This window comes from Delphinapterus leucas, chromosome 4 (assembly GCF_059928025.1).
Source record: "Delphinapterus leucas isolate spDelLeu-1000000601 "Yukka" chromosome 4, BTC_Dleu_Yukka2, whole genome shotgun sequence".
Classification (NCBI taxonomy): Eukaryota; Metazoa; Chordata; class Mammalia; order Artiodactyla; family Monodontidae; genus Delphinapterus; species Delphinapterus leucas.
In genome coordinates this window covers 46,386,179-46,414,086 of record NC_143132.1, presented here as the reverse complement: position 1 = coordinate 46,414,086, position 27,908 = coordinate 46,386,179, and the positions used below count along the sequence as shown (strand labels likewise).

The following is a 27,908-nucleotide window of genomic DNA, read 5'->3' as shown; positions in this document are numbered from 1 at the left end:
TTCTAAGAGGGTAGTTTACAGCAATATAATCCCACCTCAAAAAACAAGAAAAATCTCAAATAAACAATCTAACCTTACGGAACTAGAGAAAGAAGAACAAACAAACCCGAAGTTAGTAGAAGGAAAGAAATCATAAAGATCAGAGCAGAAATAAATGAAATAGAAATAAAGAAAACAACAGTAAAGATCAATAAAACTAAAAGCTGTTTCTTTGAGAAGATAAACAAAATTGATAAACCATTAGCCAGACTCATCAAGAAAAAGAGGAAGAGGACTCAAATCAGTAAAATCAGAAATGAAAAAGAAGTAACAAGGGACACCGCAGAAATACAAAGCATAAGAGACTACTACAAGCAACTCTATGCCAATAAAATGGACAACCTGGAAGAAATAGACAAATACTTCGAAAGGTATAACCTTCCAAGACTGAACCAGGAAAAAATAGAAAATATGAACAGACCAATCACAAGTAATGAAATTGAAACTATGATTAAAAATCTTCCAACAGGGACTTCCCTGGAGGTGCAGTGGTTAAGAATCTGCCTGCCAATACAGGGGACACAGGTTCGATCCCTGGTCTGAGAAGATCCCACATGCTGCAGAGCAACTAGCCTATGTGCTACAACTACTGAGCCTGCGCTCTACAGCCCACAAGCCACAAATGCTGAAGCATGTGTGCCTAGAGCCCGCACTCCGCAACTAGAGAAGCCATTGCAATGAGAAGCCCGTGCACCACAAGGAAGAGTAGCCCCTGCTCGCCACAACTAGAGAAAGCCTGTGCGCAGCAACAAAGACCCAACGCAGCCAAAAATAAGTAATTTTTTTTAAATTTATTAAAAAAAAAATCTTCCAACAAACAAAAGTCCAGGACCGGATGCCTTCACAGGTTAATTCTAAAAAACATTTAGAGAAGAGCTAACACCCATCCTTCTCAAACTCTTCCAAAAAACTGCAGAGGAAGGAATACTCCCAAACTCATTCTACGAGGCCACCATCATCCCGATACCAAAACCAGACAGAGATACTACAAAAAAAGAAAATTACTTACCAATATTACTGATGAGTATAGATGCAAAAATCCTCAACAAAATAATAGCAAACAGAATCCAACAACACATTAAAAGGATCATACCCCATGATCAAGTGGGATTTATCCCAGGGAGGCAAGGATTCTTCAATATACACAAATCAATCAATGTGATACACCATATTAACAAACTGAACAATAAAAACCATATGATCATCTCAACAGATGCAGAAAATGCTTTTTGACAAAATTCAACACCCATTTATGATAAAAACTCTCCAGGAAGTGGGCATGGAGGGAACCTACCTCAACATAATAAAGGCCATATATGACAAACCCACAGCAAACATCATTCTCAGTGGTGAAAAACTGAAAGCATTTCCTCTGCGATCAGGAACAAGACAAGGATGTCCACTCTCACCACTATTAATCAACATAGGTTTGGAAATCCTAGACATGGCAGTCAGAGAAGAAAAAGAAATAAAAGGAGTACAAATTGGAAAAGAAGAAGTAAAACTGTCACTGTTTGCAGATGACATGATACTATACATAGAGAATCCTAAAGATGCCACCAGAAAACTACTAGAGCTAACCAATGAATTTGGTAGGGTTGCAGGATACAAAACTAATGCACAGAGATCTCTTGCATTCCTATACACTAACAATGAAAGATCAGAAAGAGAAATTAAGGAAACAATCCCATTCACCACTGCAACAAAACAAATAAAATACCTAGGAATAAACCTACCTAAGGAGGTAAAAGACCTGTACTCAGAAAACTATAAGACACTCATGAAAGAAATCAAAGGTGACACAAACAGATGGAGAGATATACCATGTTCTTGGATTGGAAGAATCAACATTGTGAAAATGACTATACTACCCAAAGCAATCTACAGATTCAATGCAATCCCTATCAAATAACCAGTGGCATTTTTTACAGAACTAGAATAAAAAATTTTAAAATTTGTATGGAGACATAAAAGGACCCGAATAGCCAAAGCAATCTTGAGGGAAGAAAACAGAGCTGGAGGAATCAGACTCCCTGACTTCATACTATACTACAAAGCTACAGTAATCAAAACAATACAGTACTGGCACAAAAACAGAAATATAGATCAATGGAACAGGATAGAAAGCCCAGAGATAAACCCACACACCTATGGTCAACTAATCTACAACGAAGGAGATAAGGCTATACAATGGAGAAAAGACAGTCTCTCCAATAAGTGGTGCTGGGAAAACTGGACAGCTACATGTAAAAGAATGAAATTACAACACTCCCTAACACCATACACAAAAACAAACTCCAAATGGATTAGAGACCTAAATGTAAGACCAGACACTATAAAACTCTTAGAGGAAAACATAGGAAGAACACTGCTTGACATCAATCACAGCAAGATCTTTTTTGATCCACCTCCTAGAGTAATGGAAATCAAAACAAAAATAAACAAATGGGAACTAATGAAACTTAAAAGCTTTTGCAAAGCAAAGGAAGCTACAAACAAGACAAAAAGACAACCCTCAGAATGGGAGAAAATATTTGCAAACGAATCAATGGACAAAGGATTAATCTCCAAAATATATAAACAGCTCATGCAGCTCAATATTTAAGAAACAAACAACCCAATCAGAAAATGGGCAGAAGACCTAATAGACATTTCTCCAAAGAAGACATACAGATGGCCAAGAAGCACATGAAAAGCTGCTCAACATTACTAATTATTAGAGAAATGCAAATCAAAACTACAATGAGGGGGCTTCCCTGGTGGCACAGTGGTTGAGAATCTGCCTGCCAATGCAGGGGACACGGGTTCGAGCCCTGGTCTGGGAAGATTCCACATGCCGCGGAGCCACTAGGCCCATGAGCCACAACTACTGAGCCTGTGCGTCTGGAGCTTGCGCTCCGCAACAAGAGAGGCCACGACAGTGAGAGGCCCGCGCACCGTGATGGAAAAGTGGTCCCCACTCGCGGCTACTGGAGAAAGCCCTCACACAGAAATGAAGACCCAACACAGCCCAAAATAAATAAATTAATTAATTTAAAAAAAAAAAACTACAATGAGGTATCGCCTCACACCAGTTAGAATGGGCATCATGAGAAAATCTACAAACAACAAATGCTGGAGAGGGTGTGGAGAAAAGGGAACCCTCTTGCACTGTTGGTAGGAATGTAAATTGATACAGCCACTATGGAGAACAGTATGGAGGTTCTTTAAAAAACTAAGAATAGAATTACCATATGACCCAGCAATCCCACTACTGGGCATATCCCCAGAGAAAACCATAATTCAAAAAGAGTCATGTACCACAATATTCACTGCAGCACTATTTACAATACCCAGGACATGGAAGCAACCTAAATGCCCATTGAAAGACGCATGGATAAAGAAGATGTGGTACATATTTACAATGGAATATTACTTAGCCATAAAAAGGAACGAAATTGAGTCATTTGTAGAGACGTGGATGGACGTAGAGAAAGACTGTCATACAGAGTGAAGCAAGTCAGAAAGAGAAAAACAAATATTATATATTAACGCATGTATGTGGAATATAGAAAAATGGTACAGATGAACCAGTTTGCAAGGCAGAAATAGAGACACAGATGTAGAGAACAAACGTATGGACACCAAGGGGGGAAAGTGGCAGTGGGGAGTGGTGGTGGTGGTGTGATGAATTGGGCGATTGGGATTGACATGTATACACTGATGTGTATAAAACAGATAACTAATAAGAACCTGCTGTATAAAAACTAAATAAATAAAATTTAAAAAATAAATAAAAGAAAGCCAATGCTTTTCCCAGAGTTCATCCTTAGCATATGTAGACAGATCTTTTCAGCTAATAAAAGCTAAGCTGTCACTGCCAAAGCAGATGACCAAATCCTGCCCCCAAAATTGGGTATGCTCACTGCAAAGAATATAAAAAGAAGAGAAATGATGTTTCAGCAGAATTTTGTTCCTTAATAGTGCAGCAGGACAGACTAAAATCATTCAGCTAATAGCACACTATATTAGATGTTAAAAATAAATGAACTGAAGTTCCTGTTTTCAAGATCTCTCCCTTTAGCCTCAGCTTCGTTGAAAATACACAAAGAAGCTTTTAAGGGAACTTCTTATGGTCCTACTGTTTATTCATATTTTCTCCCAGAGACCCATTTCTTTTCCCAGAGTGGAAATTTTCTCTATTTCTTATATTAATGCCCTATTGATAAGATAGACTCTAAAGAGTAATAGATATTGTTAACAGGTTAACGACGGTGGCCAATATTTAAAATTAACTGTGGAACATCCCTGGTGGCGCAGCGGTTGAGAGTCTGCCTGCCAGTGCGGGGGACACAGGTTTGATCCCTGCTTTGGGAATATTCCACACACCGTGGAGCAACCGGGTCCGTGAGCCACAACTACTAAGCCCACGTGCTACAACTACTGAAGTCCGCGTGCCTAGAGCCTGTGCTCTGCAACGAGAAGCCACCACAATGAGAAGCCCGTGCACCGCAGTGAAGGGTAGCCCCGCTCACCACAACTAGAGAAAGCCCGCGCGCAGCAATGAAGACCCCAAGCAGCCAAAAATAAATAAACTTTTAAAAAATTAATTAAATTAAAATTAACTGTATAGAGGGAAGAAAATTATAATAAAACCCACCACTTTTAAGTGCACAATTTCATGAGTTTTGACAAATCTGTAAGGTTGTGTAACAATCACCAAAATCATACTAAACATTTCCAACAAGCCTGGAAGTTCCTGTGTTGTCCCTCTTTGCAGCCAACTCTCTTCCCCTAGTTCCTGGCCCCTGATCTGTTTATCACTATAGTTCTGCTTTCTCTAAAGATTCATATAAATGGAATCATACAGTACGTATCTTATTTCTGGCTTATTTATATTAGTATAATGCTTTTGAAAGAAATTGTTCATGTTGTTACTTCTACCAGGAATTCATGCCTTTTTCCTTTTTATTACTATGGACAAAAAAAGAAAAAGAAAAAAAGGTTGCCTACCATTTCAGCAAACAGCAATGTTGCCCACCAGCAAACCATCAGCCACTGCAGCCACCGCCCCCCTCAACACCCCCTGTTCCCCAACAGTGCACCCTGAGGTGGAGAAAAACAGGATATGGGCCCTAGACAGTTAAGATGTATATCAAAGGAATAATTTCAATGAGTCCAGACTTTGCATCTTCCCACACATAGAAAAGTACTAAAATCATTAACTTGAGATGTCTGTTTTTTAGCAGTAATCTTTTGATGTTCAACTACATCTGTATGTTTGTTTCAGCAAAAACTCCTCTATATCCTGGTTTCTCCCTTACCTCTTTGGAACAGGTCCTCAGAGCTATCTAAGGTGCTGTCTCTCAGGTTGTAGTCCTCAGAAAGGGCACTGAATAAAACATAATTCTCAGCTTCTAGGTTGTGCACTTTTTAAAATCAGTTGACATTGCTAAGTAGTATTCCATTGTATGGCTACACCACGATCACAATTTGTTTATCAATTCACCAGTTAATAAACATTTGGTTACTTTTTGGTTTTAGTTATTATAAGTACAGCTACTGAAACCAAGCAGGGCCCTATGGAGCCCCTGGCCATGGAAGCATTTCTGTGTCCCCTGTTCCTTGTTTGTAGGGAACAGACTCTAGCCTCCATGACCTTCCCTGAGTTCCTAAGGGTAGATTCCAACAGTTGCTAATCAGGGAAGGAAGGGGGTGCAGAGTCAAGGGAGGAACAGTCAAGAAACAGTGGTGCAGCCTGCTTGGAGCAGAGTCCTGGTTCTGCCTCAAGGGACACACATAACAATATCTTTAAGCTCTTCTGTAGAACTAAAACACCCACAAAATGCAAGATGTTCCAGAGAGAAGATCACAGTTTGATAACCTCAAAGCTCATCAGAAGACCACCTGAGGCTAGATTAAAGGAGTATAGGACCTGCACACACCCTGATCCTTATCAGCAACCCCACCCTTGAACTACTGCTATAGAACTCCTCACCAAATCCTCCCAGGTGGGGACCAGCCTTCTGTGTTCCCCTCTGCCTGGCAAAGCAATAAAGCTATTCTTTTTTATTTCACCCAAAATGTCTCCAAGATTCAATTTGGCACCAGAGCACAGAGGCCGAGATTTTGGCATCACTACATTGAAAATTCAAGCACAAGACTTTGGGTAGGCATGTGTTTTCACGGGTCATATAGTAAATGTATTTTTAACTTTATATGAAAATTTTATATTACATTCCGGTGCCTATTTCTGAATAACAGATTTGCTTCAATTGCTCAGTTAAAAGGAAAAAGCCCCTATCTGTAACAATTCAAATTACTGACACCACTGAATAATACAGATCACTGACAGGGGTAAGAATGGATTAATCTATTACTCTTGAGCATTCATTAAGCATGTGTACTCTATTTTAAAGACATGGCAAACAGAGCTCACAGTCTGGTGAAGGAAGTTACACTGTTCCAGGATGACTATGATTATCTGTTGTGGGAAGTAAAATTAAATATTTTAGACCCCTGCTCCTCAGAGTGTGGTCCACAAACCAGCAGTATTGAAACCAAGCCCGACCCTGTGGGTCCCTCCCTGGTACAAAACCTTTCTGTGTCCCCCATTTCTTGTTTGTAGGAAATAGGCTTCATTCTGCCTCCTAGACCTTCCCTGAGTTCCAAACGGCAGATTCAAACAGTTGCTAATTAGGGAAGGGAGGGAATGCAGAAACAAGGGAGGAGCAATCAAGAAACAATAGTGCAGCCTTGGGGCAGGGTCCTGGTTCCTCTTCAAGGAATATACACAACAATATATCTTTGAATTCTTCTGCAGGAACTAAGGCCCCCACCCAGGTGGAGGATGGTAACTTCAGGCTGAGCACAAGAGTCCTGGAGCACCACCCTGTTACCTCACCAACCAATCAGAAGAAATTCACACACCCTGCAGCCCTCACCCCAAATTTTGCCTATTAAAAACTTCTCCCTAAAAACCACTGGAGAGTTCAGGGTTTTTGAACACAAGGACCTGTTCTCCTTGCTTGGCCCTGCAATAAACCTTTCTCTGCTCCAAACTCTGACACTTCGGTTTATTTGGCCTCACAGTGCGTTAGGCACAAGAACTTGCATTTGGTAACAGTATTGGCATCACCTGGGAACTTGGTAGAGCTGCAGAGTCTCAGCTCCACCCCTTGATCTACTGAGTCAAATGTGCATTTTAACAAGATCCCCAGGTGTTCTGTGTGTTTGAGAAGCACTGCTGGAGAAGGTCAGAAGAAAGAGGAATCATAGCCCATGGAGAGGATCAGGGCTCCACAAAAAACAGTTGTTGAGAGGAACTGAAAGCTCATTCTAAGTTCCATGCTACCTCTTTTAAGAGTCTTTTGGGCTTGACTTTTTAAAATTTCCAATCAACAAAATTTTCCCTGAACAAACTAGTGAGACTCTCTTTGAAAATAAGTGGCTTTCAGAAAAATTTCCATCATCATTCTAGGGGATATTTGTGGTCTCTCTGTAAATTCCCTGGATATTTTCATTCCTATATTGTTTACAGCCTTATCCTTTCACCTTCCATCTACCACCAGTATCACCACTGCTATTTTTGAGAGAAAATATACAGATTACATCTACGTGACACACTTCATCCTGCATCGCCTTCTGATTCACCTAAAAGGGCCAACTGAATCACCACTCACTCACAACAACATTTCCCATTATTGCTATTCACACCTGGGACCCAGGAATTACAGATCTTAGAGCTGGAAAGACTGCAAGAGTTCAGGGCATTTAGACAGAGTAAGGTCTTATGTCACCACATTACAGAAGAAGCAGACAGGATTTAGAAAAAAGTAAAAACTTGCCAAAGGTGACCTCACTCATAAGTAGCAGAGTTGGCAGTGCAGGAGAACATTTTTACGTGGATTTTCCTCCAGCATGATTCCAGGCTCATCATGGGTACACAACAATAACCCACTAGTCTTCATTTCACTCCAATCCTATCAAATCTCTATGGTTTTCAATTCCTGAAACACCCCTCGGGTGACACTGCGTCTCACTACTGCTGCCTGAGCTTCTAAATCTTTCTCTTCCTCCTTGGCACACCTAAATACAGGTGTTCTCAAGCGCTTATCTTTTTTTTTTTTTTTTTGGCGGTACACGGGCCTCTCACTGTTGTGGCCTCTCCCGCTGCGGAGCACAGGCTCCGGACGCGCAGGCTCAGCGGCCATGGCTCACGGGCCCAGCCGCTCCGCGGCATGTGGGATCTTCCCGGACCGGGGCACGGACCCGTGTCCCCTGAATCGGCAGGCGGACTCTCAACCACTGCGCCACCAGGGAAGCCCTCAAGCTCTTATCTTAATCCTATTTCCTAAACCCATGTTCTCATTACTTCTCAGCTACTAGCAATGATCTCTAATCTATCTTCCGTTTAAATCAGCCCATGTGCTGCACTTGCATAAACTCCTCAAAGCAAGCCCAGCTCTCATTTTGTCATCCACCCCACAGGAAAACCTTCAGTGTTATCCCATTGTCTGCCAAATACACATAAAATCACTTAGCCTGGCATTTAAGACTTCTTTAATTTGGCCCTTCTATCTTCCTTCTCATCTTCTTCATGTAATTTCTTCTCTGCAGGTAGCAGCGCAATTAGGTGTTAAGGTTGTCTGCTTGGCAATCAGACACCCTGGGTTTGAGTCTCAGCTTTACCTCTGTCTAGATGTATGACCCTAGGAAGTTTCTTAACCTCTTTATACCTCACCTGTAAAATGGGAATAAAGATAGTACCTAATAGAGCTATTTAAGTTGTAAATATAAAGCACTTAGAAAAATGTCTGGCACATGGTAAGGACTCTCCTAATCTTGTTTTTAATTCTTCTTTTAAAACTTATAAAGTATAAGCTGCCCATACACCAAGGCTTCAATAAAAGACTAACTTCAGGGGACTTCCCTGGTGGCGCAGTGGTTAAGAATCTGCCTGCCAATGCAGGGGACATGGGTTCGAGCCTTGGTCCAGGAAGATCCCATATACTGCAGAGCAACTAAGCTGGTGTGCCACAACTACTGAGCCTGCGCTGTGAGACACAACTACTGAGCCCACGTGCCTAGAGCCCGTGCTCTGCAACAAGAGAAGCCACCGCAATGAGAAGCCCACACACTGCAACCAAGAGTAGCCCCTGCTCACCACAACTAGAAAAAGCCTGCGTGCAGCAATGAAGACCCAACGCAGCCAAAAATAAATAAATAAATTTATTTAAAAAAAAAAAAAACAAAACTAACTTCATAACATCCTGGTAAAGATACTGAAGAATTCATGACAGTGTACAATAAGAGCCAAAAAAAAAAAAGAAAGAAAATTAAGCTTCCATTACTACGCTAGCTATTATTTCTCCACATTTATTTAAACATTTCAAAGTATCTGTGATAGGAAGCCTTACCCATCTGCTTCTAAATGTAAAACAAAAGGCATTCAAGATAATAGTAATTCATTAGCAAAACTCATCTTAGACCCTATTTCTGGCTATAGAAGCCATACCTTCCTATGCTTTTCATAATAAAACTGCTCTGAGTCCTAGTAAAACCAAACAACCTAGGTTTGTAATCAGCATATCAAATTTATGTCTTGAAGCAAGAAAGAAAATCAAGAACTTTACAAATAATCTGAGTTGGCAAATAGTTTTCACTTTACACTCTGATTTGGATCCATTAAAATGTTGAGAAGGGGCTTCCCTAGTGGCGCAGTGGTTGAGAGTCCGCCTGCCGATGCAGGGGACACAGGTTCATGCCCCGGTCCGGGAGGATCCCACATGCGGCAGAGCGGCTGGGCCCGTGAGCCACGGCCGCTGGGCCTGCGCGTCCGGAGCCTGTGCTCCGCAACGGGAGAGGCCACAGCAATGAGAGGCCCACGTGCCGCAAAAAAAAAAAAAATGTTGAGAAGGATTCAAATATGGTACTCTAGGCTCAGAAGCAAATGCCAGGGTCAGTCAGCAACATCTAACAAGTTAACGATGAAGAGTTGAATACCTGTTAGCCCTAGACTAGAGAATGGAGGAAGAAGAAAAAACAGTGCAACAGACGGCAATACAACTAGGCTAAATTTTCTGAACACTTATGTGATGAAACTTTTCTAAATGCTCTTGGTATATAATTTTTAATCCTCAAAATGATCCCTTAAGAAAGGTCATTCCTATCATACGGATGAAGACACTAAAGCACAAAGAAGTTATAATGTACCCAAGGATACCCAAGTAGTAAGTGGTGGAGCTGGGATTTGAACCCTGGCACATACCAGAATCCATGCTCTTCACCATTAGGCTATAAGGACTCAAAATATTTCCATATTCTTGACGCAAGGAGACGTATAGATTGACAGGAAAGGCAGTTCCAGAAATCTCCAAGATGATTATAGCCCAGATTTCCTTCAATTAAGATGTTTCTGGCAGTAAGAAACCTGAAGATCCAGCCTTACCTTCAGCCTACATTCACAGTGCTCAAAAGTTCTGCAAGACCAGTGCCTCAGGACACTAGGGAAGGACTTTGAATCCACTCATAATCTTGGTATGAACAATGAAGAGCTCAAGAGATTCCCAAGGACTAAATCCCAAAACCACTGTAAATGCCCAGATGTACCAACAGTACTAAAGCATAATACTGTAAGTCAATAAGTGTCCTTCATAAAATGATTTCCAAACAAAGCAGTTGCTAGTAGTAACTAGTAGTTACTAGTAACTAGCAGTAGCTAGCAGTAACAAATTTGCTAGTAGAAAAACTGTTCTCTGATGAACCTCAACAAATCAGAAAGGCTATGGATTCATGGGTAAAACATAGAGCTAATTCCTAGAAGACATTTGAGCTCCAGAGCTTTCTCAGAATGAATTTATAAATAGGTATAAATTTGTACATGGGATTCCAGGCATAGTAAGGAGAATATACACACAAATTATATTAAGGTACTTCAATGAAATTATTACTAATTGTAGCATTAAAGACAGAGAGGGAACTAGAGTTCATTCTAACAACACTGGTTAACAGCACTTGCTACAATAGTTGTGATGCATGTAATGTTCTAGTTGTAACTTCAGTTTACTTACTCTTTCACTTCCATGTTGTTTTAGAACAGTCCCAAAAAGGCCCATTTAGACTGAGAATGAAAATAATAATGAAAACTTTCATAGCTCAATTTTGGGATATGCTAAAGAGTCACTGGTTACCTAATATGTAGTTTCATAGGCCCTCTGGTCACCTGTTAAACTAGTAAGAGATAAATTAACAGGCAGCTGTATACAAAGAAGGAGAGGGTAAAGTCACCTGCCAGAGAGAAACACTGTATAAAAATATTTCAAGTGTTCCAACTTAACAGCTAGGAAGTCTGAGAAGACAGTCCTGTTGCCTTTGCTTACCTACTCTTTTAGGGGTCTGTTCCCAAAGGCCCTCTGTCCCCTGAGGATGTAGAATGTGGTAAGGGTGCCGGAGGCCCAGGAGGCTGCTGCTAAATTCTTGGAGCCTCTCCACTAGAAATTATCCAAGACAAAAAGGTCGTGCTGCTTCTTCACTTGTAAGTGCTGAAATAAAACACAAAGGTAGCATGCTTATAAGGATAGTTCGGCTACCCGAGAAAAATCTTAAGCCATTAAAAAAAACTTTGAATGAAAATACTACTTTAGTAAACTCACTACTGGCCCGTCCCAAAATGCTCTGCAGGGTGATGTAATTACCAAAAACAAAACAAAAACAAAACTCCAACAGCAAAACCGGCTGCATATATTACATGACTGTAGCCCATGACTGGTTATGCACGCGATCCAGCTTAGTCTCCTTGAAAAAAATAACATATCCAGTTCAGTTAATCCAGAGCAACCCGGTAATGAAAGAACCATCTGTCTTCTTTTTCAGCTTCTCTCCACACGTACACACAGCTTTATTGTTCAATGCAGAGGTGAGAGAAGGAGCTGCTGGAAAACCTTCTGAAGAGGAAAGGGAGGGAGAGAGACAGGAGAATGTGGAGGAAGGTCAAGAAGAACAAAAATATCCAGAAGGAAGTGAGGGGAAAGGAAGTGTGGCAAGTTAGAACAGCAACTACTTCAACAATGTGCCATGGGCTACTTTCTCCAAAAAATTAAAAAAAAAAATCTCAAATGCTCCTGCTATAGCTTTTCTTACACAAGACTAAATAATCCTGATACAAAAACAAACAAAACTGCATGCTCTGTATTTCTTGGGTTAGTAGAAAGTGTCATTTAAAAAAAAAATTTTAGGAAACAAATATCAAAAAACAAAACCAACAAAAATATGGCAAATATTTTATTTCAGAACCCACTGACGAACTGATGTCCTACAATAAGAAAGTGATTATGCTTAATTAAGAAAATCATAGATCGGGCTTCCCTGGTGGCGCAGTGGTTGGGAGAACGCCTGCCGATGCGGGGGACGCGGGTTCGTGCCCCGGTCCGGGAGGATCCCACGTGCCACGGAGCGGCTGGGCCCGTGAGCAATGGCCGCTAGGCCTGAGCGTCCGGGGCCTGTGCTCCGCAGCGGGAGAGGCCACAACAGTGAGAGGCCCACATACCAGAAAAAAAAAAAAAAAAAAGAAATCAGTTGATGTGCTGAATTGTGGATTACAGGGGACTTTTTTTCTTAAAAGTTTAAAATTTATGGAGAAACAGAAAATGCTTATTTTCATATATCTCTATATGAATATATATCTATATGCAGCATATATCTGTATATGCTGACTGACCCCGGCATTTGAAGTGCTAAGCAGTTGGTGCATTTAGAAACTAGAAGAAAGGCAAAGCGGTGCTCTTTAGTGGCAATTATTATAATTAGAAGTTTCCACCACAAGACAGAATTTTGAACCTAAGGAAATTATGGGTAATGATAAAGTTGAGCCTCAAAATCATTCTCCCTAAATGTATAGAAAGTACAACTCCTGGGTTCCTATGATCTTCAACCTACTACTAGCTACTACCAGCTGGAGTAAAGGAGCAATCACAAATTTGAAATAGAAAGGTTAGTAAAGAAACCCCAAACAATGTCACACCAGGAACAACTAGAGGGATGGGGATTTAGTTACACCTGGAGAAGCTTAAATCAAGGAAGGAAAACAAAAATGGCTATGCTCATGTCTGTATGGCCTTCATGAAAAAAAGGCATTAGCCTGGTACTGAATGCTACAGGGAGTTAAGCCAAGGCCAGTGAATGCAATATTCAAGGACTTTGAGCTCCACACGGAAGAAGTTGCTTAGGTAGCCTAAAGATAATACAGGTTCCATTGCTGGATAGAGTCACTTGTTACTAAAGATAACTGTTTTAAAAACCACTTGGAAAAAATTAATTAATTAAAAAAAATAAAAACACTTGGGAGGGCTTTGGATAGTAGTGCTTAATAAACTTTAATGTCCATTAACATCACCTGAGCATCTTGTTAAAATGTAGCTCCTTATTCGGTAGGGCAGGTGGGGACTAAGAATATGCATTTCTAGCGAGTTCCCAGGTGGTGCCAATGCTGATGTAGCTTGGTTACAAGCATTAGAATGTTATTTAAACCAGTATTTCCCAAAGTGCAATCTTCTAACCATATGGCTTCAAAAGTACTCCAACCCTGATTTGGGGACAGATGATGGATAAATAGGTAAAGTAGTTATTAGCAGAATTGTGCAGGCACGCACCTTCAAATTAAAAATAAAAAGGGTGTATGGTGGTATCTTCCAGTACCCCCCAGGTAAAACTTTTGAACAATAACTAATTTTGTCCAATTTTAAAGAATACATGTTTCATTTCAATTAAAAAATGATGCTTTTACTCCAAGCTTGGTAAATAACTGAAACCAAATAAGCGTGTCCTGATGAATGAATGAGTATATGCTCGGCATTAAAAATGCAGTTACTTATGATTTCAGTATACAATAGTTAACAGAGAAGTAGGATAAGACAAAATATGGCTGTAAAGTAATTTTTCCCAGTGATTTGTGTTACAAAATCATTTGCCTCCAAAGGTGGCGAGGGTAGACTCCTAAGGCTACATTTGTAGTCTTCTTTTTCAACGTAGGGCCTTGCATTATTTTCCTAGCCCTGAAATTTCACCTCCCCACCACCCCATCTGGGTCAAAAAATTCTTTCAATGCTTTGAAAGTTTCCTTCTTGTTCATATTTTGCTCAGCTCCCTACTTATCTCATAAATTTGGGCTTTTAATCAGTTCAAAATTCTGTGTGATGTCTTTCCCAGGGAAATATGCTAATATCTGAACACACAGACCTTCCTCAAACTTTAAAGCCTTCTTAGGTTTCTCTCCCAGAGTAAATAAACCCACAACTAAGAAGGAACCAGTTTCCTGTCTTTCCTCCTACTCTGTAAGTTCTCCTTCCAAAGGGTTTACTGTTTTATAGTTTGCTTAAAAGTTATAAGTAACATTCCATCTGACTTACAAAAGCCCTTTTTTTCAAGCTACTTATTACATCAGTTTATTCTGAATGAGCCTAGCTTATTCTGCTCCTTGAGACATATCATTTCCTGTTTGTTAATTCCTCTTTTGCTACTTTTAAAAGAAAAAAGTCAGTTAGCTTGAGGGTAAAGGATCAGATGAGCATGTATCAAATCTTAAGATTAAAGCAGTTGGAAATGTTCCTGCTTTCCACAGTAAATGAAAGTATGTGATGATACTTATGTTACTATCCATCAGATGACCCTCCAAAGTCAAATTACAAATATGATGTGAATCTTAATTTGGGGTATCTTCTAATTATTATTACAAATAAACCAGTACATGTGATACATATTTTTTTATTAAATCATATAGTCCTAGATTTACTTCCGAATACCAGCTAAATTAATCCTCTAGGCAAAGGGAGTCAATTCATTTCCTAGTAAAATTAACTCTGAAAGTTTTTACCTCTATTATAACTTTGCTGATTTAGTCAATAATTAATTTCCTAATGCCAGCCCTTGTCATAGGCACTGAAGATACAGAAGTGAAGAAGAAAAACAGTCTACAATCCAGGAGAGAAGCAGAAATTAGCAAGTAGTTTTATTACTATTAAGTAATAGTACTTAGAGTTATTACTATATAAGTAAGTATTAAATTACAATTGTGGTCTGACAAGAAACTTACCCAGGTGGGGAAGGACAGGGAGCTTCTCGGAGGAATTTGAGAAAATTCACAGAGAACTCCTCTGAGAAGGAGTTAACCAGAAGAAATCAGGGTGGAAATGAAAAGCATTCCAGTCAGAAGAAACAGCATTTGCGAAGATTCTGAAGTGAAAACGAAAACAGTTCACCAGAAGAATTGAGGTTGCCGATAATAGGAGTAAGCATGAAAATGATAAGAGCTAATCTTTGTTGCATGCCCTACGACATGCATGAACTCATAGAACCCTCACAACAGTGCTGAGATGGGCCTGTTATTCTAATTTTGTAAATGAGGAAACTGAGAGGCTTAGAGAAGTTAACTTGTCCAAGGTCTCCAAGTTAGGTGTCAAGCCAGGGATTGGGCTAGGCAGTTGTAGGCAGTAATCTAGGCAGTAATCTAATAATTCAGATTATTCTGAATCTGTAAACTATTCTAGCTTTCCAGGAGCCAGATCAACTTGGAGCTTTCCTCATCTTCAAGATTCATTCTGTCAATTTTCATTTTTCACAGAATAATATTGTGAAATATAGATGTATTGGAATAGCTTCAGTCCCATTCCCAGAGTCTTCATAAATGTATGGTTCCTAGGTTGGAATCTATCTCATTAGGAAATATTACATGGAATTTTTTCATTACAAAAATGTTAACAGGGACTTCCCTGGTGGCGCAGAGGTTAAGACCCCATACTCCCAATGCAGGGGGCCCAGGTTCGATCCCTGGTCAGGGAACTAGATCCCACATGCATGCCTCAACTAAGTGTTTGCATGCCACAACTAAGGAGCCCGTGTGCCACAACTAAGGAGCAGGTGAGCCGCAACTAAGACCCAGCGCAACCAAATAAATAAATATTTTTTTTAAAAAACCCATTAACAGAAGTCCAAATGTTAATATAACAAATGCCCATGAACCCATTAACCAAAATAACCATATCTTCTCAGGGATTTTTTTTTAATGGAGATTTATGTTCCCCTCCTTACCATGTTCCTCTTCTCTGAGAGGCAACCACTATCACAAATTTATCTACTTTTTATTCACACATGTGTACACACCCACATGCATTCAAAAACATTATGTGGTATGTAATATTGTTTAAAGTAATGTTTAACACTGACATAACAAATACATACTATTCTGAAATTTGCGTTTTTCACGCTACACTTTTGGTTTTGAGGTCCACCCATATTGATGCATAAAGGTCTTGTTCATTCTTTTTAAGTTCTGTAGAGTATCCTATCAACCAAATATATCACAAAGCTTTCCGTTCCCTACCAGAGACATTTAGGTTGTTTTCAGAGAACTGCTAATCTAAATGTCATTTTGGAGCAAAATCTTTTTTTTCCAATCTAGAAAACACAGTTTACTAAGACAGTGAAACTTACAAATTGCTAGAAATACTTTAAAATTGAAGTTTCACTTTTGCATAGTCTTTTTTCTAAAACATAAACTTTGATCATTCAAGTTGTTTAAAACTACGTAGATATTTAAAATACCATGACTCTCTGAAAACGGGAAGTTAATAGTATTTTAAGTAAAAAAGTACATTTCTAGGTAAGGTGAATCTATAATCATCCTGTTGAAAACAAAACACACTGAAGAAAAAGTGGATGCTGAAAATAGCCTTCTTACAATCACTTTCTTTTTCTGATAACCACACTGACTAGGCAGAAAAGTTAGAGCATTTGAGCAAGTAGATAAACAAACCAAACGTCTCTCTGGAATGCTTTGTTCAGTGTTTTGGCCAGAACATAATCCAAGGTACAACCCCACAGAAAGATAACCAAATTTCTCTTTAGAACTGAGGGATTGGGAAGTGCCTACTATGAGCCAGAGTCAATGCTGAACAAAGTGGACAATTAAGCAAAACAATGAAATGCCAGGTCTTTCACCCTGAAGTCTTTAGACCCATAAACAGTGTGACTATACACAATGATCTATGTACGTTAATGAAAATTTTTAGCTCAAGGACATTGTAACAAGGTTTATCATCCAGCATAAACTGAAGTCAAGTCTACGTCTATGGGTTTCCTATCCCTTTAGCATCATTTTCTATAAAGAATCTGAGAAAACCTCAAAAGGCAGATGTTTTAAAATATAGATAAATGTTTACTAATGGCTGCATTCTTTACACTATAAAACAACCTAGTCTCGGGAATTCCCTGGCAGTCCGGTTAGGTTAGGACTTGGCGCTTTCCCCGCCAAGACTGGGGTTCAATCCCTGGTTGGGGAACTAAGACCCTGCAAGGCGCAGCTCAGCCAAAAACAAAACTAAGCAAAACAAAACCTAGTCTAGAAGGAGCAAAGGAAATTTGAATAAGAGCATTCTCTTTGAAGGGAGGGGGAAGAAACATCTCTTCTCCTAGCAGATTTCCAAAGAATTGTACACCATCCCCAAGAAGGTGAATAAAAAAAGAAATCTGGGTTTCCATTGAAAGAAGTAACTCCAGTGCACTGGGGATCACAATGGAGTCAGACTGTTTGACTCCATGGTCACAATTAGCCAAATGTTTTAGCACATTCCACAGGCGAGAGTCAAGGAGATATCACTTCCTCTAGATCCCTGGTCTCCAGCCCAAGAAAACCCCCTCGGCTTAGGAAAACCTACCCAGGCTTCAGGAGGCAGCTCTGAACTCAACAGAAAATCATCCTACCAGTAGTTCAGTGAAATAACAGGCCAAGCAAATGGAGCAGCTCCATCATCCACTTGTCCATCTGTCCATCCATCCATCCAACACAGATACGTATTACTCATCCATCACATGGCACAAGATCTCAAGGAACAAGGACTGTCTGAAATGACAACACAGATGCTCTAAAGGCAAGTCCATAAAAACATAGACGATTAAACATACCGAACGTAACATTTTGCCTAATTCTAACCTCTTACCTGTAGTTTCAAAGTGTACTCTCTTATTATTTTTCAATTAAATAATATGTATATTATAGAGAATACACAGAGAGAAGCCTAAAACATGCAACTTTTTTGCATTCTCCCTCAAAGGGCAAAACATATTGTATGAACAGCAGAAATTAGAGGTTGAGAGATTCTTAGCAAGAGAATAAGGAATCACCAATAAGCCAGGAACGAAAAGTTGAAATGCTTAAACTTTTTTAATATTTTATTAATATTTTTTAATATTTTTAATTAAAAACTTTTTTATTTTTTAATTAAAATATTTGATATTTAATTAAATTTAATAATTTAATTAAATTTAATAATTTAATTAAAAATATTTAATTAAAATATTTAATATTTTTAATTAAAAACTTTTTAAATATTTTTTTAATATTTTAAAATGTCTGGAGACTTCCCCAGTAGTTACTAGCAGTAAACAATGGCTTCTGAACAAAAAGCAGGGGCAGTTAAAAGGCACATGCACTCTGTAACCACCCTAGGCTACAGACGTATAAGGTGAAGGGAGAGTCTGTACTAAGAACGTTTAAGACAAAAGCCACCAGAATCCCTAGGTCCTGAAGCAACAGTACAAAAGAACAAAGGAAGTGGCCTGAGTCTATGAAGTCACCCTGGGGACTTAACAACAGTCCCATCCTTATCATTCCCCTCACACCAGAGACTCAGCCCAGAATAAGAAATCGATAAGTTACTGTCAGGCAGTCTAAAACCAATCCTTTGCTGAAGAAAAAAATACTCCATCATCGAATAGGCTCTGCCTTGTTCGTTATTACTAACTAAAGCCTAATTGTTGAGCTGCTTTTTGATCTGAGGGCTTTTTTATTTTCTGAAACGAGAACCAGCCTTTGATATGCATAAGTACAACAAAATGAAACCTTTATTTACAGCATGCCATACTATTGGAAATAGGGATTTCATTTAAAGAATAAAGTTCTTTTTGTTTCCTATCAGAGAGGATTCTGGATCAGAGGAACTGGGGACAACACTAGACGGAGACGGTGGCTCAGTCTGGGTCTGGGAGGATGGATTAAGGACACCTCAGATAGGCAATGGTGGGAAAGCAGAGAGGGCTGATTTACAAAGCTTGGTCTGGGGTATGTCAGGAAACCAAACTGATTCAGTCTGAAAATACTAGGGAAGAGCAGAGTGAAGAAATAAAGAAAACGTCATACGAATGTAATGAAACCTTGTCTTCCACAACACAGACGTGGAACAACCAGGGGCAAGACAGGGCACTCTGTGAGCTAGTCCAGACAGGAGCAGCTTCAAAAGGGTATAGCCAGGGCAATTCCAGAACCAAGGATCAGGTGCACTCTGGGGGACAGAGAGAAGAGGGGTCAGGGCACCAGGCCTGCCGCAGATGCTCTGCATTCATTTTCTAGGGCTGCAACAACAAAGTACCACAAACAGGGTGGCTTACAATAACAGAAGTGTATTATCTCACAGTTCTGGAGGCTAGAAGTCCAGAATCTAAGTGTTGGCAGGGCCATGCTCCCTCTGAAACCTGTAGGGGAGAAACCTTCCTTGCTTCTTTCTAGTTTCTGGTGGTTTGCTAGCATTCCTTGGCATTCCCTGGTTTATAGATCATCACTTCAATCCACTGCCTTCACACAGTGCTCTCTCTCTGTCTCTGGCTTCACACAGATGCTTCTTATAAGGACACCAGTCACACTGGACTAGGGGTCCATCCAACTCCAGCATGACCTCATCTTAACTAATTACATCTGCAATGACCCTATTTTCGAATGAGTTCCCATTCTGAGGTACTGGGAGTTAGAACTTCAACGTGTCTTTTTAGGGAGACACAGTTGAACCTATAACACCCTTCTTGATGCCTAGTCTGTACTCTCAGCCAGAGGGACCCTGATGCTCTAGAGTCATTCAGAATACCTGGGTGTTAATTCAAATTAAAAGGAAAGAGAGGGCTTCCCTGGCGGCACAGTGGTTGAGAGTCCGCCTGCCGATGCAGGGGACATGGGTTCATGCCCCGGTCCGGGAAGATCCCACATGCCGCGGAGCAGCTGGGCCCGTGAGCCATGGCCGCTGGGCCTGCGCGTCCGGAGCCTGTGCTCCGCAACGGGAGAGGCCAAAAAAAAAAAAGTCAGAATGGTGGTTACATTCAAGGAGGGGAGCAGTGACTGTGTGGGAGCACATGGTACACTCCTGGAGGGCAGGTAATGTTCTAGCTCTTCATCCAGAAGCACGTAGCGTGGGTGTGTTCACTGCGAGGAAACGTATCGAACTATACTTAGATGGTTTGTGTATTCCTCTGTATGTCCAATATATTTCCATAAGAACTTTACTTTAAAAAAAAGAGAGAGAGAGAGAAATTGGAGCTGTCCAAGAAATAGAGGTGTTGGCAGCCTAGGCAGAACCTCAGAAAAAGGCATTACCTGGGAGAAGCCCCAACCCAAGAGTTAGCTGCTCAGCTGTGCTGGTTCAGACATTTGAGTGGTCAGTTTACCTGAGATGTTCAGCTCCCAGGAGCTGGTGTATAAATGGAAATGCCAAAGTAATTCACTTATAATGAGAAAAATATAAGAGCCAAGGAGTACATATATTTAAACTGGAAGATTGACAACTTCTAGAGGCAAATCCCTGGGTGATAAGAAAAGTTGTTTGATAACCACAGACCTATAATAAGGATACATTCTTCCCTCAGTAGTGCTGGAAACGCAGTAAGACACTTTTTGATCTGCCCTCTGTTTTCCTAGCCTCCTTGCGGACCTCTCCCACACATTCCATTTTCAGGCTAATTACACCTCAAGTAAATTCCAGTGTTTTTTTTTCTTTCGCATCTAATTTTCTTCCAGGAATTTTACACTCTTACGTTTAGGGAGTTTTCAGTCCTATTGCTTAATTCCTAAGCAAGAGAAATCAACACCAAAAGACAGAGTTAAAATACACTGGACACCACTCAGACTTCGTAGAAAACATATTTCTGTAATAAAAACACATTAGATTTTCTAGAATTAAATATAATTCAGACATTTAACATCAGACATTGCATAAGCTCTAAATAACATATTGATGTATCAAAAACTAACTGATGGGGCTTCCCTGGTGGCTCAGTGGTTAAGAATCTGCCTGCCAATGCAGGGGACACGGGTTCGAGCCCTGCTCCAAGAAGATCCCACATGCTATGGAGCAACTAAGCCCGTGCACCACAACTACTGAGCCGGCACTCTAGAGCCCGCGAGCCACAACTACTGAAGCCCGCACACCTAGAGCCCGTGTTCCACAACAAGAGAAGCCACCACAATGAGAAGACTGCGCACTGCTATGAAGACCCAACACAACCAAAAATAAATAGAATAAAATAAATTAATTTAAAAAAAAAAAAACTGAATGTTGCCTTAAAAATGGGAGCGGGGAGGGCTTCCCTGGTGGCGCAGTGGTTTAGAATCTGCCTGCTAATGGAGGGGCACGGGGTCGAGCCCTGGTCTGGAAGGATCCCACATGCCACGAAGCAGCTAGGCTCGTGAGCCACAACTACTGAGCCTGCGCGTCTGGAGCCTGTGCTCCGCAACAAGAGAGGCCGTGATAGTGAGAGGCCTGTGCACCACGATGAAGAGTGGCCCCCGCTTGCCACAACTAGAGAAAGCCCTCGCATAGAAACGAAGACCCAACACGGCAAAAATAATTAATTAATTAATTAATAAACTCCTACCCCCAACATCTTCTTTAAAAAAAAAAAAAATGGGAGGGAGAGGAGGAGAGGGGTAAAAAAAGGGAGTGGAGAGGGGGAAAAGGAAGCCAAACATTAACTGCAATGCAAACAAAGAAATAAAAATCAAATATTGATCAAATTATACACACAAATTATCAATCACATAATTATAGAAGACGAAGCTGTGGCTTTCTTGGGTGTGAAATTTATTAGGGAGATACTGAAAGTTTCAAGGCTACGAATTTGTAATGATCCTCTCTCTGGTCTGTTCTTGGATGTCTCTGTCCTGTTGAAGTTCCTCTCTACTCTCAACTTTCATATAGAAACCCAGGCTTCAGAAGTCTCAAATGATACTTCACAATTTTTTTTTTTTTTTTTTTGCTGCACTGCACATGCCTTGCAGGATCTCAGTTCCCCAAACAGGGATTGAACCTGGGCCATGGCAGTGAAAACCTGGAATCCTAACCACTAGGCCACCAGGTAACTCCTTCACATTTCTATCTTTCAAACACTTAAGTTATTAAAAACTGAGAGCTCTGATATCAATTATATATTACAGGTAACTAATGTTTTCATCATTTTCTTATGAAAACAGCAAATGGAAGAGATGTATTCCATGCCACATGTAAAATCCAAGTGCAACTTTAGAAGCAATGTGCAGAATTTGACTGTTATAAATTGTTATATGTAAATTTGTTAAAATTGTCTATGTAGACCTACCCAACTGCGTATCCTTATAGGGAGATGTAAACATATAGGCCATAGGGCTCTGAGTCTGATTTAGCTGACCCCTACATTCTCTACTGCATCATCTCCCAAAATGCTTGATTTTGAACATTATGCTCTATGAGCACGAAATTCTGCACAGTTCTCCATCCTACTCAACACAGTTTCATGCCTCAGTGCCTTTGATCATGCTGTTCCTGCTGCCTGGATTGTTCCCTCCCATCCTTTGCCCTCCCCGCCATAAACTGGAATGGTCTAGTGGGATTCTGCTCTTCAAGGAAGACTTCCTTTTCTACCTTTACCCTGTATTTGGATGAGGATAGAGGAGCTTCTAAGGAAGAAAGCATATGTAAAGCTGTTTCAAGAATACAGAAACTGGGGCTTCCCTGGTGGAGCAGTGGTTGAGAATCCGCTTGCCAATGCAGGCGACACAAGTTCGAGCCCTAGTCCGGGAAGATCCCACATGCCACAGAGCAACTAAGCCCGTGAGCCTCAACTACTGAGCCTGCACTCTAGAGCCCACGAGGCACAACTACTAAAGCCTGCGGTCCACAGCTACTGAAGCCCATGCACCTAGAGCCCGTGCTCCACAACAAGAGAAGCCACCACAATGAGACACCTGCACACCACAACAGAGTAGCCCCTGCTCGCAGCAACTAAAGAAAGCCCGAGCCAATCAACGAAGACCCAACACAGCCAAAAATTAATTAATTAATTAATTTTTTAACAAAAGAAGTGATCTGAAGTTGTCCTCCAATATCATTCTTTAAAAAAAAAAAAGAATACAGAAACTATAACTATCATTTTTTATACTATAGAAAAAGATGAAAAGATGTTAATTTTTTAATGGACATCTGAATAGAGTAGTTTTTACTTCTTAACCCTAGCTTATTCTGAAAAACTCACAGTGCTATTCAACCAACAGATTTTCATGCCCCATCTTCACCTGAAGCCCGTGGTGTGTGTGTGTGTGTGTGTGTGTGTGTGTGTGTGTGTGTGTGTGCGTGCGCACGCGCACACACACGCGCACACACATACACACACACTGTATCCCTCCACTGCATGCCCATGGATCTCTATGTTGTAAATAGCACTGTGCCTGGCACATGATAGGTGCCCAAATATTTGTTGCTGTTCACTGAAAAATAATTAAAGAAATACAACATGAGTAGATTAATAGAGTCCAAAGTGAAGTCAGGGTCTAAGAGGACACAGACTGGAGAAAAAATTAGAGCTAGAGAAGGCCAAACAGAAAGACTTTCTGGAGAAAGTCAAATTTTAACTATTCGAAGAAGAACAGCTATAATAATAGAGTTATAATAATAACAGTCATGTAACAACATTGATTAAATGTTTGATATTTGGCAGGAACTATGCTGAACTATTTATACATGTTTTCTTTCTAATTATCATAACTGTGATGTGGGCATTATTTCAAGTTTACAGATAAAGAAAGTGATGCTCACAGAAGTTAGGCAATGCGTTCAGAGTCGTGCAGTTATTAGCCATGAAGCTGGGAAACGAAGGCAGGTTATCACCTGGCTTGGATGGGGGAGGGGGAGTGTGGAGTGGAAGGAGAAAGGCACTAAGTGTCAAAGGACCCTAGCAAGCTGCAGCGCCAGGAGGCTTGCAGTGACTGCAGTGCAAATGGAAGAGTGAAAAGAAAGTTAGCAACAGGAGATGGCAGAAAACTTCAAAGACCTGTGGGAGAAATTCTCTGGATTTTTGAGCAGAAAAAAATTTCCATAATAAAACCCATGCTTGAGGAATGCTATTATAAAAGGTGTGTGGACAGGAATATTGGTGGTCATAGGTAGAGAACTTGGGTAGAAGCTTTTTATAAGAATATGATTATATTACTTATGGTTAAAGCAGAAGAGCCCTACACACCGATTCTGTAAAAACAATCAGGGCCTGCGAAACATTTACAGGTACTTCATGATCAGAAATTACACATATCCCTTAACATCCTGCTTAAGAAAAAAATCCAATTATTTCTAATTTAATTGTAGCATAGCTGGGATCTAACAAGAGTGATTAGCTAACTTCTTTTGACATTTACTTGAAATACTGGCTCCAAATATCAAAAGTATCTTGAAAGCAGTATTCTTCATCTTATAAAGATCATTTACATTTACAACAGAGAGTTCCTTTAACTTGCAGAGTCTGTCAATTAAATAAAATTATAAATTAAATTAGTTGCTGTTGCTGAAAAGAAGTTGAAAATCCAGTTGAAATGCAACTGGATTATCATCTCATTGCTCTTGTCTAAATGCAACTGGATAACCCATTTCTCAATTTTTAAGTGCAGTTTTATAACTTTATATTATCTTTATTATATTATAATAATTATTATATATTACATTATCTAATTTTATATTAGCTGTATATTATCCCTAAAAAGAAGTCAGGTAATTAAAAAAATAATCTGATCTTTTATTCTTTGGCTCTAGGCTGAACGTAGAAAATGTACATATTCCCTTACCTTTGCCTCTTCTATCCCTTAATACATGAAGGACTCTTACATACTAAAGGGTTGCACAGATTTTAATAAAAGCATTTCATTTTATTTTATTTCATTTGTTATACTTTATATTGTATTTTATACATATTTTATTTTATTATTTTAATAAAAGCAGCACCTTCTATGGTGCTGGCCTAAATAGTTGCAATAGAATCTTTCCTAAGAAGAAAACTCCTCCAAGCTGTCTGAAGCAGTGGGCTGATAACTTCTCTGAGGACTAAAATATGATGGGGTGGGGGGAGGGAGACTCCGTAAAACCAGCTCGAAGACAAGAAGGCTTTGTTTATGTAACAGCATGTCCTTGAATATCTGTATTAACCAGGAAAATGCCCTCTGAAGGCACCGTTCTTTGTGAGAAACTTTGTCACTATGAGTCTCAGCAAAAGCCCACAGCCGGGCCCCTCTCAGTTCCCTCTGCCAGGCAGGGACTCCTCCCAGCTCTGGCAATCTCAATGAGGAGAGCTTTTTATCCCCAGGGCATCTGTGTGTGTCTCCAGTTAGGTAAAATGATACATGACAGAAACCTAAGAAATATCATAATAAGCACTGGAACTCAAGCGGTGCAAATCTCTGCCTCCTAAAGGGCATGACATCATGGATGTGAGACACTGGGCTATTAAAGAGGGAAATGATTCCATTATCCATGCTCTTGGCACACTTATTTCCTCACTAATGTAATCACATACCCAGCTAACTGACTAACCCAACTCAAATTATCATAAGTTATGAATTATGAAACTGTTCTGAAAGTTTACTGTACACGAAAACAAATTTGAGAATATCCACCTGATAATATTCACATACCGGTCTCTTACATGTCAGCCTAAGTATACTATATTATTTTCAAAAAGAAGAGTTTCAAAACCAGAAGAGTTTTAATTAATATAGACTAATCCACAGTAATGAATTCACCTTTCACCTGTCTTCTCCAACGTGTTAAGTTTTTGAGATGACAAATTGATGATACTAATAGTTATAATCCTAAGAGTTATAAAGATGTTACAGCTGAGCTAATATATTCACATTGTGAGTTAATCCATGGCCATCTATAGTGTTCTGGACACCACACCAGGTTCCGAGGACACAGGGGCGAACAAGACAAGACATAATTGCTGCCCTCTCAAATAGAAACGTGTTCCAGATTTTATGCCACTACATCAGACAGAAAGAGACACGAAAAGCTGAAAGTGAGTTGTGCTATATATGAAATCGTATGTAAATTATACTACGTATGTTAAGTATGTAAATTAATAAATGAGCAGGGCATCTGGCTAAATAATCTCAAAAGCAATTTTCTCTCTAAAGAGTATACCAAGCTTCCCCAGAGAGTTATGTACTGGCAATAATGAGCTATCCTGGAATCAAAGAATAACTGATAAAATGCTTCCGTTCATTTCTGATAAACCAGTGCTACTAGGAGATATCGACTTGGACATAAGCTTTCATGATTTAAGTGTTACTCCAAGACTGACAAGATCATCTACAAAGAACAATAGAAATGAAATTTCTGAGGCATAGTCTAGTCCCTTGGCAACTATTATAAGAGTCCTGCACATTTCCACTGAAACTACCTCTCATATCAGACTGCATAGGCTGGGGAAAGAGAGTGGGAGCTCTGGAAAAGGCAAGACCTTCTTGTTACACAGAATATCCCCTTTTGGGACAATCACTGTCTTGCAAAAGATACCAGCTATGATTGATTTGACTAGATACTTCTTAGTATCTAGTTTCAGATGTCACCAGCCAATCCAGAGACTTAGAGACAACTAGATATTCAGTCTGGAGAGAGGCTAAGAAATCAGAGCTAGTGATGGGGAGTTTCACACTTGAAATTGAAACTGAGTATACGGATTTATTTTAGAGGGTAAGAGGAACACTGTCCACAGTCCTGTGAGCCCTGCTTTTCAGTGTGGATACGCCTGTGCTCTGACCTAGGGCAAAGAAGGGGAAATCAGTGATGGACAATTAATGGGGAGAAGAAAAACTGAGAGTGAAAACGTGTGTGTGTGTGTGTGTGTGTGTGTGTGTGAGAGAGAGAGAGAGAGAGAGAGAGAGAGAGAGAGAGAGAAACAGGGAAGCCCATTGCCCACCAGGTGAAGACTGAGTCTCTAATTGAAAGTCTCCAGTGGCAGCCCATTCTAATAAAAACACAATTCAAACTTCTTTCTAGGACTTAAAATCTTCACATAAGCGGTCTTCCGCCTGCCTCACTGACTTCATCTCCTCTCTTGCCCTTTTGCACTCTTCTCCATCTACAAGTCCTCCAGACATCCCAAATTCATTTATGCCTCAGGGCCTTTGCAGTTGCTGTTCCCTCTGCCTAGAATGCTCTTCCTTCTGCTCTTCACTTGACTGGTCCTTCTCATCATTCACATCTCACTTCAAATATGCCCTCCTCACAGCAGCTCTCTGACTGCTCTAAACTGGCTTCCCCCATGCCCTGTCTGGCACGCGCCCACACTGCATTGTCTTCGTAACACTCATCTCTATCTGAAAAACGTTTTTCCATTTATTTGTATCTGGTTTATTGATTCCATTTCCCACAGAAACACAAGCTCTGTAAGAGTGGGAGCTTCATCTGTTTTGTTCAACGCCGCATGACCTACCTAGAACATCTATTACATGGTGGGTACGCAGTAAATATTGGTTAAATCTCAAGTCCCACCATATAGATGACTGTGGAAAGTCACGCAAGATCCACTGCAAAACCACTCTCTGCTCCCCCGTTGCCCCATCAAAGCATAGTGACCATGACCCACAGCTACACCAACTCTGGGCCTGCTTCCACAACCCATGAAGGCGAGAGTAACGCTGTTTCCCTTGGAGAAATTTCCAGCTTCCTTTCCATTTCCTCATCTGGAGGCCTTATTCCCTCATCTCCCACAGACCTTTCCATTCCCAACCACATAAAAAGTAAATCAATGTTTAAAGAACCCTTCAAAGACCAGCATTA

At 40.2% G+C, this 27,908-nt stretch overlaps 1 protein-coding gene across 13 annotated transcripts in view; it reads right to left on the bottom strand.

Annotated features, from left to right (window-relative positions):
* Positions 1 to 27,908, bottom strand: part of ST3GAL6 (ST3 beta-galactoside alpha-2,3-sialyltransferase 6) — a 101,316-nt gene that overhangs the window by 49,369 nt on the left and 24,039 nt on the right. For 8 of the 13 annotated variants that reach the window (XM_089910439.1, XM_089910445.1, XM_022584985.3 and 5 more), the window contains one exon: positions 11,400 to 11,561. The exons of 4 other annotated variants lie outside the window; for them this stretch is intronic. The gene's annotated coding sequence lies outside the window, so the exon portion shown is untranslated. Of the gene's footprint in view, positions 1 to 11,399; positions 11,562 to 15,106; positions 15,247 to 27,908 lie in introns of those variants that run through there. One more of the 13 variants, XM_022584547.2, reaches the window with a different exon arrangement.